Below are 11,825 nucleotides of genomic sequence, written 5' to 3'. Positions count from 1 at the left end.
TCGAAAAACCAAAAAAAAAAAAAAAATTCTAACAGGAGAAAGAGGCAAGGGGATCTCTGAGTTTGAGGTCAGTCTAGTTTACAGAGTAAGTTCCAGAATAGCTACTGCTACACACAGAAAAGCTGGCTCAAAAAAACCAAAAAAAAAAAAAAAAAATTCAATGTGTTGTTTTATGTGTGTATTGCCTGCATGCATGCATGCGCACCACGTGCATGCAGAAGACTGCAGAGTCTCAGATCCCCTGGAGCCTCAAAGTGGGTGCTGGAAACCAAACCCAGGTGGTCTGGAAACAGCAACAGTTCGGAAGCTCTGAGCCTTCTCTCCACTCTGTCCCCACACCAATTATCTAAGACTTTTATTTTTGAATGTTTGTTTTTTGCCTGCATTTGTGTTAAGCACCATATGCGTGAAAAGCCCACAAAGGTCAGAAGAGGGCATTGGATCCTCTGGAACTGGAGTTATAGACAACTGTGAGCTGGACATTGAACCCAAATCCTCTAGAAATGTTCTTAAGTGCTGAGTCATCTCTCCAGACCCTTTCTGGGGGATTTTTTGCTTTGTTTTGTTTTTGTTTTTGTTCTTTCGGGTGTGTTTTTTTTTTTTTTTTTTTTTTTTTTTGGTTGTTTTGTTTTGTTTTGGAGACAGGGTTTCTCTGTGTAACAGCTCTGGAACTAGCTATTGTAGACCAGGTTGACCTCAAACTCAGAGATCCACCTACCTCTGCCTCTCAAGTGCTGAGATAAAGGCATTCACCCCAGCGCCTGCCCTCCCTTTTTTTCTCTTTCTTTCTTTCTTTCTTTCTTTCTTTCTTTCTTTCTTTCTTTCTTGTTTTTTCTTTTTTTTTTCTTTTTTTTTTTTTTTTTGAGGCAAGGTCTTACTAGTAGGCCTGGGTGCTCTAAAAGCTCATCCTCAGCCTGCCACATGATAGAAATACAGGCGTTTATCATCATGCCTACTTGAAATGCCTTCTTTCTCTTTTCACCAGTGAGTGCTGGGGATTGATTGAATTCAGGTCACGAAGCTATATACAGCATTTTTCTGGCTCTGAAATGCTTTGTTGTCTTTTTCAAACTTATTTAAATATATATTTCATATATATATACACACACATACACACATATAATTTTTAAAATCTTGTGTATTACCTGCACATATGTCCGTGTATCATGTGCATGCCTAGTGCCCAGAGGCCAGAAGAGGGTGTCAGATCCCCAGGAACTGAAAATGGTATGCCCAGATATCAGAGTCCCCCCAAAACAACAAGGAGACAGAGTCCTTTATGTAAAAGCAAAGAGCCTTTATTTTTATTCAAGTTTGAGCCGGGCGATGGTGGCTCAAGCCTTTAATCCCAGCACTCTGGAGGCAGAGGCAGGTGGATCTCTGTGAGTTCGAGACCAGCCTGGTCTACAGAACTAGTTCCAGGACAGGCTCCAAAGCCACAGAGAAACCCTGTCTCGAAAAACAAAACAAAACAAAACAAAAAGTTTGAACTCAGACTCTCCTTGTGTCCAACAACGCATTGGCACAATCAGAGAGTCTCGAGCTCAGCTGAGGTAGGGTTTTGTTTTTAATCATAGCAGAGGTTGGGGTGAGGGATTTCTAAAGTTCAGGACCCCTGATTGGCTTGACATTTGTCTAGGGGTGTCCTGGTGAAAGGGGATGAGTGTGTGCTGGACTTTGTAGTGTTAGGTATTTTCTCTTTGATGGTCCCTTCCTGGGTGGTCTTTCTTAGAACCAAGTATTGCCTTATGGTAAACTCTGCTGAACTTACCATGACTGGGCCCTACAGTTAGATTGTTGTGAGCCCAGTGCTGGTGCTAGGAATCCTCTGAATGAACAACCAGTGTTGTTTTTGAGTCAGGGTTTCTCTGCATAGCCCTGGCTGTCCTGATCTCACTCTGTAGACCAGGCTGGCCCCTGCGTGCCTCTGCCTCCTGAGTGCTGGTATTAAATTCATGGGCTACTGCACGTAGCCTGTTCTCTTACCTGCTGAACTATCTTCCAGCTCCCCCTTTTCCTTCTTTTTTTTTTTTTTTCCAGACAGGATTTCACTGTGTATCCCTGGCTGTCATGGAACTTGTTCTGTGTATTGGGCTGGCCTTGAACTTAGAAAGATCCACCTGCCTCTGCCTCCTCAGTGCTGGAATTAAAGGAGTGAGCCAACACTGCCCCAACTATTTATTAAACGTAAATACAATGAAATGGTAAGACAAAGTGAAGCTATTAATACAATGCTGCTGCCTTATTTTTCTGTATCTCAGAGGAATGAGGTGAAATGGGGAAGCAGGGTGTGATGTGCCCTGGGTTCTAGCCTCTGCTTCCTCCAGCATGCTAGGCTCCTGGTAGGTATCAGCCCCTCAGCCAGCCCCTACGGGCTCAGCATTCATCTTATTCTCAAAGTGCGTTCCCGCAAGTGCAAACACGGGTTAGACACACGTACAGACTAAGCTAACATCTCGTTCTATCTTATGCAGTGTGAGTTGGGACATTGGCAGGTCCCATGGCGGGTGAGGACCACAGCAGTGACAGAATACACCATGCAGACAGGGATAAAGGGAATGAAAAGGGTGAAGAGAATGGGAGAGACAAAGGAGAGAGAGAGAGAGAGAGAGAGAGAGAGAGAGAAAGAGAGAGAGAGAGAGAGAGAATTACAGAAAGGAGGAGAGAAGGGGTGGGCAGAGCTTGTCTCTTATAGGGACAGGGTACTGTCTGCTATGCAGGCAGGTGTGATGCGGGGTGCAGGGTGTGTCTGGATACTAACAGTGACAATCTGGTTGAGTCATCTAAAGCCCAACATTGAGACCATTTATTCCATGCCCAGAACTACTTGGTAACTTTCATCATGGAGTACTGGACAGCTGTAAAAACAGTAAGCAGCGGGTGTGAATGAACCATCCTTGACCGAGTAAACATTTAATAGAGGGAATTTTCCTGAATTTGATTCATGCACTGCAGTTATGTAAATGACCACCCTTTCCCTGGAAGACACGTACTTTACAGCTGTATGCAAAAGACACCTAATGTTAGTCAAACACACAAATAAAAGGTTGCAATGGAGATTTACTAGACTGAGTTTTCTGGATGACTGGACTCTCTTATTTTGGGAAAAGAAAGTAAAAAAAAATTATTTTATTGTAGAATATACTCTTAATTTCAGACAAAAAAATAATCCATGTAATTGGTTCTCAGGCATATGTCATGTTAGCATCCATGTCCACCAAGGATACAAGAATTTAAATGCACCTGAGCTGGCCATCAAATTTGTTAGAAAAAATTACCATTTGGATATTTCTTCCTTTGAATTTAAAGCTCAATATTTGCTCCAGGGCACCCTTCTTTCTTCTTCAAGCTCCCTTTCCATGGCCGAGTCTGAATCCGTGCTCTGGGTGCTCACAGACAGGGCAGCTACATTGCACTGCAACCCCATACAGCACAAAGTCCCAGGCAGTCCAGAGAAGCCAGAACTGCTTCTGTGTAGCGCGTCTGCAGCAGACACTGGGGATGGTACTCCAGGCCTCCTCAGCAGCCAGCTGCAATCTGCCTTGCCTGCAGGGATTGCAATGTCACCCTTTCTTTACAAACTTCTTTCTGGAAGCACTGGGGTTTAAACATCTAAAGTGCTGTCCCAGACCTGCAGGGTGGCTAAGCGGCTGGAGATGTCATTTTCCTCACCAGCTATGTAGTCAGGGACAAACACATTGGTCTCCTGCCTGGCCTTGTGGGAGAGTCACAGCTGGAGGAAGTGCTGATTGATCCTCGGTCAGATGGGGGTTGTCTTTTGGGAGCACACAGCGAGTACTGCAGTAAGAGAAAATGCTGTCAGGACAGGGACCCTGCTTCACAGCTCCATTGCTTCTACTGAAGTGTTCCTCAGATCCTCATCCTGGCAGACAACTGTCTTGCCCAACAAGACATGTGTTTGCCACATCAAGCTTGCCTCAACTGAAGATGAAAATGTGAAGGAGCATCTTAACTCCACACTCTCAGCTAAAGACAAATGGACAGAGAGCTTCATGGAGCTGCTGCCAATCACACAGAAGTGTGTATTAGCTGCTCTGAAATGGCCAGAAGGGTTCTAGGCCAAACAAAAGCAAAATGAAAAAGAGCATTATGTGGATTTTATGAATGGGGATGAGGTGGCCTTGAATGCAGTCTATGGTGCTAGGTTCATATCCTGGGCTGCACTCTTTGCTACTGAAAACCATTCTTGACTGGGCATGGTGGTGCACACCCAAAATCTAGGTACAAGATAGAGGTTGGAAGATCAGGAGTTCAAGGTCATCCTTGGTTATATGGGCAAATTCAAGGTCAGCAAAAACCATTTTCCCTAAAACAAGTGCTTAAACTCCTGAGAAAGGGGCTGGGGGATTTGCAGTTCACTTGGTTGAATGTCTTCCTAGCACGCACAGATTACAGTGCACATAAACCAGGACTAACCAATAATCCCAGCATTTAGGAGGTAAAAGCAGGAGGAAACAAGATATTGTCTCAAACCAAACCAAAACACACACCCATACACCTTGCACACACTCATGCACCATCATCATATACACACCTCACAGTATACGCACACACACACACCCAGTCATGACAAGCTCAATAGAGGCCTGATTCTCAATAGTTTATCCTAAGACAATACCTGGTTCCAAGAAAGACCACAAACTGAGACCACCCAGGCACCATTCAGGAACAGGCCATCCAAAGGATATTCCTAAAGTTCCAACTGTTGTAGACAGGATCACCCATTGCTTTCCACCAAGACACCCTAGACAAATGTTAGCCAGTCAGGAGTCCTGAACCTTATTAGGAAACCCTCACCTGGGCTGGAGAGATGGCTCAGTGGTTAAGAGCATTGCCTCCTCTTCCAAAGGTCCTGAGTTCAATTCCTGGCAACCAGATGGTGGCTCACAACCATCTATAATGAGGTCTGGTGCCCTCTTTTGGTCTGCAGACAGAATATTGTATACATAATAAGTAAGTAAATAAATAAATATTTTTTTAAAAAAAGAAAAGAAAACCCTCACCCCTACCTTTGCTATTTAAAAAACCCAACCCCAACTGAGCTTGAGGCTCTCTGACATTGCCAATACGTTGGACACACAGAGAGTTTGTGAACCTGTGTAAGAATAAAGGCTCTTTGCTTTTACATACAGGACTTAGTTGTAATCTTGGCAAAGCAACCATAAGAGAAAGAGCTAGTCTAGGGCAGGGCAAGAGAGTTCGAAGGTCTGGAAACAACCTACTGTGTCAGAAGAGTAAGAATGAACACGAAGAGCCAGGCAGAGGTGGTGGTGCACGTCTTTAATCCCAGCACTTGGGAGGCAGAGGCAGGTGGATCTCTGAGTTTAAGGCCAGCCTGGTCTACAGGGCAAGTTCTAGGACAGTCAGGGATACACAGAGAAACCCTGTCTTGAAAAACCAAAAGATGGAGAAGAAGAAGAAGAAGAAGAAGAAGAAGAAGAAGAAGAAGAAGAAGAAGAAGAAGAAGAAGAAGAAGAAGAAGAAGAAGAAGAAGAAGAAGAAGAAGAAGAAGAGCTGAGATACACTGGAAGGAAGAGGCTTGTAAGGGCTCTCACTGGTCAAGCATAAAAATGCATGATAGTGAAACAGAGCATAGCTTATAACAGAAAATGAAAACACTTAAGAGCAACCAGGAGATGTAATGTAGGAGGGTTTTCTATCTGTTAATTTCATTGGTTAATAAAGAAACTGCCTTGGCCTTTTGATAGAACAGAAAATTAGGTAGGTGGAGTAAACAGAACAGGATGCCGGGTAGAAGGCATTGAGTCTGTTGCCATGACTCTCCTCTCTGAGATGGACGCCCATTAGACTCGTCCTGGTAAGCCACAGTCAAGTGGCAATACAGATATTAGAAACGGGTTAGATAATATGTAAGAGCTAGCCAATAAGAGGTGATAACTAATGGGCCAGGCAGTGTTTAAATGAATACAATTTGTGTGTTGTTATTTCGGGTGTAAAGCTAGGCGTGTGGGAGCTGGATGGGATGAAAAGCAGGCCTGCTTGCCTCCCCACTACAAAATGGAAAAGCAGGCCTTCTCACTCTCACTACTACAGAGGTGGTGGCACACACCTTTGATCCCAGCACTCAGGAGGCAGAGACAGACAAATCTCTTGAGTTCTGCACTAGCTTGATCTACAGAGAGAGTTCCAAGACAACCAGGGCCACACAGGGAGAGTCTGTTTATAAATAAATAAAAGAGAGCACTAGAGGAAGACACCCAATATCTGCGTCTGGTCCCTGCCTGGGTGTGTGCAACCACCTGCACAGCAAGCCCCTTCTGCTACATAACACATGTCCTGGTCTCCATTCTGAGGGCATACATTTTTAGAGTATACCAACTGATTTTTTCTACTATCCAATGTCTCTCCACAGCTGTTGTTCCTTTCTCATTAGTATTTAGAAAATTCAAAGTTAATAAAACATTATGCAATCTATTTCTGTGGGTCTTTATCATCTCTTTCTGTTTATTTAGCTTATCTTTTAGAGTTTGATATGATCTTCTTTAACTGCCTGCCCTATAGGATTGTAGGGTATGCCTGTAATATGCTTTATGTTATAATAAGCAAAAAGCTGTTTCATTTTATTAGAGACATATGCTGGAGCATTGCCTGTTTTTATTTGTACACGTATACCCATTGATGGCCATAACTTCTAGTAAGTGTGTAATTACTGAATCAGCCTGTTAAGTATTTTCCGCTGACTAAAAATCCAAATCAAATCAGATCAGATCAAATTAGAAAAGGCTCAGGTTTAATGGATACCAGCACTCCCTGGTGGCTCCCAGGAAAACATAAAGAGGGGGAAAGGAGAACTGGAAGGACCACTGGACAGGAAAAAGGGGAGACCATGTGTTTGTTCTCTGGGGGTCAGTTTAAATAGCCTGTGGGAGGGGTCACTGTTTGGCGGGCTTTCTTAGAGGTGGAGTTTGGACTGAGGCAACTCCCAGGGAGTTGGACATGGAACTTTCCACCCTACATTCCAAAATGGATGCCAGGGGGCTGGGTTGAAGCCCCTGACTAAGCATTCCAGACTCTTTGTATAAAGGAGTGTCAGGAAGCTAAGGTGACGCTTCCAACCAAATAGCCTTTTCCAAACTCAAAGCAGTCGCCCATTAAAAATCTGAATAGGTGTCCATGTTGTATTGTACATATTTTAGTTACCAAACTCTACAAAATGGAACACATCCATCTGCCAGATTCCATTCCTTTGAGTATCCTTTGGGTTACTTCCTGCAGGAAGTGGTGTTTGGTTGAATAAAGAACAAGTAGGAGATTTTGTTATAATTTTTTTTAGCAGTGCCTCCCTGGGTTTTATTCAGTAGGCAGATACAGTAGTGTTCTTCTGCTAGCTGGTGTATTGGAGCCTAGGGTGACTCTTCGCAAAGCTCAGGTGCAAGATAAGGAAGCCAGGCAGTTCAGGGGTCACATCCTCCTTCTCAGGCCTCGGTCTGAGCTTTCAGTGCTGGCTTCCTGGCATGATCAGGAACACTATCAGAGAACCACCTAACAGGACTCATGTGAGCACCCATCCCCCACACCCAAACCCAACAGGCTTTTATACCAGGACCACTGGTTTGGAAACATGGGGATGTCAGGAAAGGGCAGTAAGCGGGATCCTGGCAAGCCAACCTGCATGTCTAGATGCCTAGAGAACCCACAATTGTGGAAGAAACTGCACCGCAGGTCCTTCCCCCAAAGGCTGCAAGCAGAAGCCAAGTACAGCCCTTGTCACCCCACCGACTCTTGGCAGTCTCTAGATAATGATCTAAGGAATAATTAGAGGACAATTTGGGGGACTTACACCATTTACAAGGGTTATCCTCCCAGGAGCAGCAGGTGACTATGGGGCACTTCCTGATCGGCACTGCTTGTCACGCCCACCCTTCAGATACTAGCAGAGAGAGTTGAGGACTCAGACTCTCCAGAGACCCTACTGCATGCACAGGTCCCAGCAGTGGCTTCGATGTGACTATCATCTTGGCATAATTAGGTAAAGGGCACAGCTCAGCCCTTGCCTGCAAGGCTTGGGGTACACTGAGCCTTGTACCTCCCAGTCACACAAGTGCCAGGACAGTGAGCAGCTTGAGTAGCAAGGAAAAGGCTTTGGCTCCATCGCAGCTCCGGGATGAACTGAGACCAGTTGATGTCAGGGCCCAGAGGGTCCTCTTTCAGGCCAGGGAAGCTGACGTCTAGAAGAATCTTGCTGAGGCTCTCGTTCATTGTGTCCAAGACCAAGCCTTCTGTGAAAGAACGATTGGCTGAAAAGCTGGGGACCTGTGGCTCGGGGACCTCGAGATGTGAAAGCGGAGAGCTGCTGAAGGGGTCAGAGGCAAGGTCAAAGGGTTCTGAGTTGAGGAGCTCCCAGGGTGAGTTAAAAAGGGGAATACTTTTCAGAGGTGTGGTATTCAGCTCCATCAGCCCCAGGGAGTCAGGCAAGGGGCCAAAGGCGCCCTGGGGGGGGGGTTCATACTTGACTGAAATCTAACCCCCCAACTTTGGCTGGAGCTGTAAGCCTCCAGGACTCAGGGGTTCTGGAGAGCACAGACTTGCTAAGAGAGGAAGACATGGGCAATGTCTCCTTGACCGGGGTCTTGAAAGGTCCTCCCTCCTCCTGAGAGCAGTGGAGCTGGGATGCAGGCTCTGACGACTCTGCCAGGAGTAGGGGCTCCATGGCCGGCTGTAATGTGCTGGGGTCCTCTGAGAAGTAGTTCAGGCTCATCCAGACAGGGTGGCTGAAGGTGGTGTTTCCTCCAAGACCGGCTTGCCTCCCTCTTCTCTCTTCGCTTAGCCACCAGCATTTCTTTCTTTCTTTCTTTCTTTCTTTCTTTCTTTCTTTCTTTCTTTCTTTCTTTCTTTCTTTCTTTCTTTCTTTCTCTCTCTCTCTCTCTCTCTCTCTTTCTTTTTTTTTTTTTGTGTGTTTTTTGTTTTTTTGGATTTTCGAGACAGGGTTTCTCCGTAGCTTTTTGGTTCCTGTCCTGGAACTAGCTCTTTTTGTTTGTTTGTTTGTTTGTTTGCTTTTTGAGACAGGGTTTCTCTGTGGTTTTGGAGCCTGTCCTGGAACTAGCTCTTGTAGACCAGGCTGGCTTCGAACTCACAGAGATCCGCCTGCCTCTGCCTCCCAAGTGCTGGGATTAAAGGCGTGCGCCACCACCATCCGGCCACCAGCATTTCTGAGACACACCGGGCTGAGACTTGAGCCCACGATAGGACTTCTTGGGCTCTGGGGTGGGAGACCAGGAAGAATCTTCTCAGGAATTAGACAGTTCCTCTTTCAGTGACGCACACGGAGATGGACACTCTTCCAAGGGAGGGCTCTCCACTTTGACAGGCCTCTCTAAGTGGGTCAAGTCCTCCCCAGGCTGGATTTCTTCCTCCTTAATGGACTGAATAGGAAGCAAAGACAATACCCCTTCAAGCAGGGGTTTCTCCTCCTCCTCTGGTCCGGCAGCAGAAGTGGGCCTATCCCTTCATTGGCTAGCAGTTCCTTGGGTGCAATTCGAACTCGCTTGCTATGATGGGCAAGTTCTGAGCTCTTAAGTGAAGTTGCCAGAGGCAATGGCATCTTCACCAAGGGCTGTAACAGCAGAGACTGGTTCACTGGGAACTGTATGTGCACCAGGTATGAGCTGACCTGTGGGAGGAGTGACTTCATCTTCTGTCGTGCGCCCAACTGGAGTTCAGTTTTGAAGGTCACATTTCTACGGAGCTCAGGATTGAGTCGTTTCTGCTGCTGTGATTCCAAGTCCTCAGGCGATTGTGGAGTCCCTGGTTCCAGTTGCTTTAACACTTGGAACAACATCAAGTAGCTATTGAATGGTCCAGAAAGAGACCTTGTCATTGGTAGACCTCTCCCCCATAAGCATGTCATATAGAGAATAGTTCTTCCAGCCTGGCTTGGTGATGTGCTTAAAATAGGGTAAGTGGTCCTCAATCCAAGTATAGACATCCTTCAAGGTCACACGCTTTCTCTCAGTGCTGTTGATGGCAAATTGTATTATGGTCATGGAAGAGTAGGGTGGCCTCTCAGACAGAGTCCTGCCAAGATGTGGATGCTCCCAAGGGCTCCTCAACCTTAACCTGATTCTGCTCCAGGTGACAATTCTCCTTCTCTTCCATCTCCTGCTTGATGCTGCAGGAGCCCAGCCTGTCAGAACCCACCTTCCCAAGCCTGCAGTCGGCCACTTGTCTACTAGCACACTTTCCTGTCTTCGCCTTGGAAGGGCCCCAGGTGGCTTGGGAACAGGCACACCCTTAGCTGCTGGCTTTGGTCCCAGCATCTCAGTGATCACTTCTCCCCTTAAAATCACTGCTGGTTTGGGCTTGAGGCTAGGGACCAGGAGGGTGAGATGAGGTCCCCCCAGAGCTGATGAGGATGAACCTGTTGGGTCCACTGTTGCTTCTCTCTTTCCCTTTGGCAGTTAGTGCTATGATGATGCTGGAGGCTGGCATTGTTGGGGATGGCCACCACCTGTGTGTTGGGTGCGGTGGGGTGCTTGATAATCTTGATTCCAGCTGGAAACTTACAGGAACTAGACTCTGCCACCTCTTGGGAGGCCTGTGCTTGAGTAGGCTCCTGCTGGGCAGGGGGTCTCTTTGCTTCTTCCTCTGATATTTCTCATCTTGAACAGGAAGGGGCAGCTTCCAACTTTTGAGAATCAGTGGCCACCGGGGGCTGGTTCTCATCGTGAAGCTCTCACTCTCCATTAAGAATCACAAGCACTGACCCTCACATACCGTGGCTGCTCCATGTGGGGATGAGGCAGGCCCAGGCAGCAGGTCCAGAGGGACTGCCAGGGTGGGAGCTCCCGGGGCAGGGTCGGGGAGGGGGGGAGCCTGGGGCCTGTTACAGTTTTCTTGGCTTGTTACCAAGTGATGCAAAAGTCTCTTCTTAAACCTTTGCTATTGACATATTTTTTTTTATAAACTTCCAAGGTCTTCAGCACATTTCCAATCGATAATTGATCGCTTTCTGCATTATCTTGTGCTAGAGGCCCTGGCAGACCCATATGGGATCAGATGTGAGGATAGCGTATAATTCTAACTATTGGACAGAATCAAAAGGGCTTTGATTCACTTTCCTTAAATTTTCTAAATTATAACCTGTCTTTCCTAATTTATTTGCATCAGTATAGAATGTAGGGACTCCAGTTAATTGGTGTGTCCTGTACACTGCAAGGAAGGATCCAGTTAGTTCTCTTTATAAGTTGAATTCTCTTGTTTTTAGGATAGTTGTCAATCTCTCCCAAAAAATTATCGCAAGCTCTTTGTCAGGGTTCACTTTCTTCCCATAATTTTTCAATTTTAACATTATTAAAAGGTAATACAATTTCTGCTCTGTATAATTTTTTAAAATATTTATTTATTTATTATGTATACAATATTCTGTCTGTGTGTATGCCTGCAGGCCAGAAGAAGGCAACAGATCTCATTACAGATGGTTGTGAGCCACCATGTGGTTGCTGGGAATTGAACTCAGGACCTTTGGAAGAGCAGGCAATGCTCTTAACCTCTGAGCCATCTCTCCAGCCCTGCTCTGTATAATTTTGCTAGTTGACGAAGTCTCAGTTTTCCTTTTAGAATTAACTAAGACCTTTTCCATACGTTTTTAATTTTTTTTTACTCAGTTTATGTAGTAAAATGATCCATTCTAAACTAATATCTTCCCTCTGCATTATAATTTGTGTAAGGGAATGTTTGGAGGGTAATATGACTAGAACACAGTTAGGCTCTGGATCCACACGATCCACCTGTGCCTCCTGTAATTTCTCTCTACCAAAGCCAATTCTCTTTCAGATTTGGCTGAA

The 11,825-nt window shown here is 45.7% G+C and overlaps 1 pseudogene; it reads right to left on the bottom strand.

The window, feature by feature from the left end:
• Positions 1–8,025: 8,025 nt before the first annotated feature.
• On the bottom strand, positions 8,026–10,704 carry LOC130863387 (forkhead box protein M1-like; annotated as a pseudogene).
• Positions 10,705–11,825: the final 1,121 nt, after the last annotated feature.

This window comes from Chionomys nivalis, chromosome 21 (assembly GCF_950005125.1).
Source record: "Chionomys nivalis chromosome 21, mChiNiv1.1, whole genome shotgun sequence".
Classification (NCBI taxonomy): Eukaryota; Metazoa; Chordata; class Mammalia; order Rodentia; family Cricetidae; genus Chionomys; species Chionomys nivalis.
The sequence above is the reverse complement of the archived record's forward strand: the minus strand, read 5'-3'. Positions and strand labels throughout refer to the sequence as shown.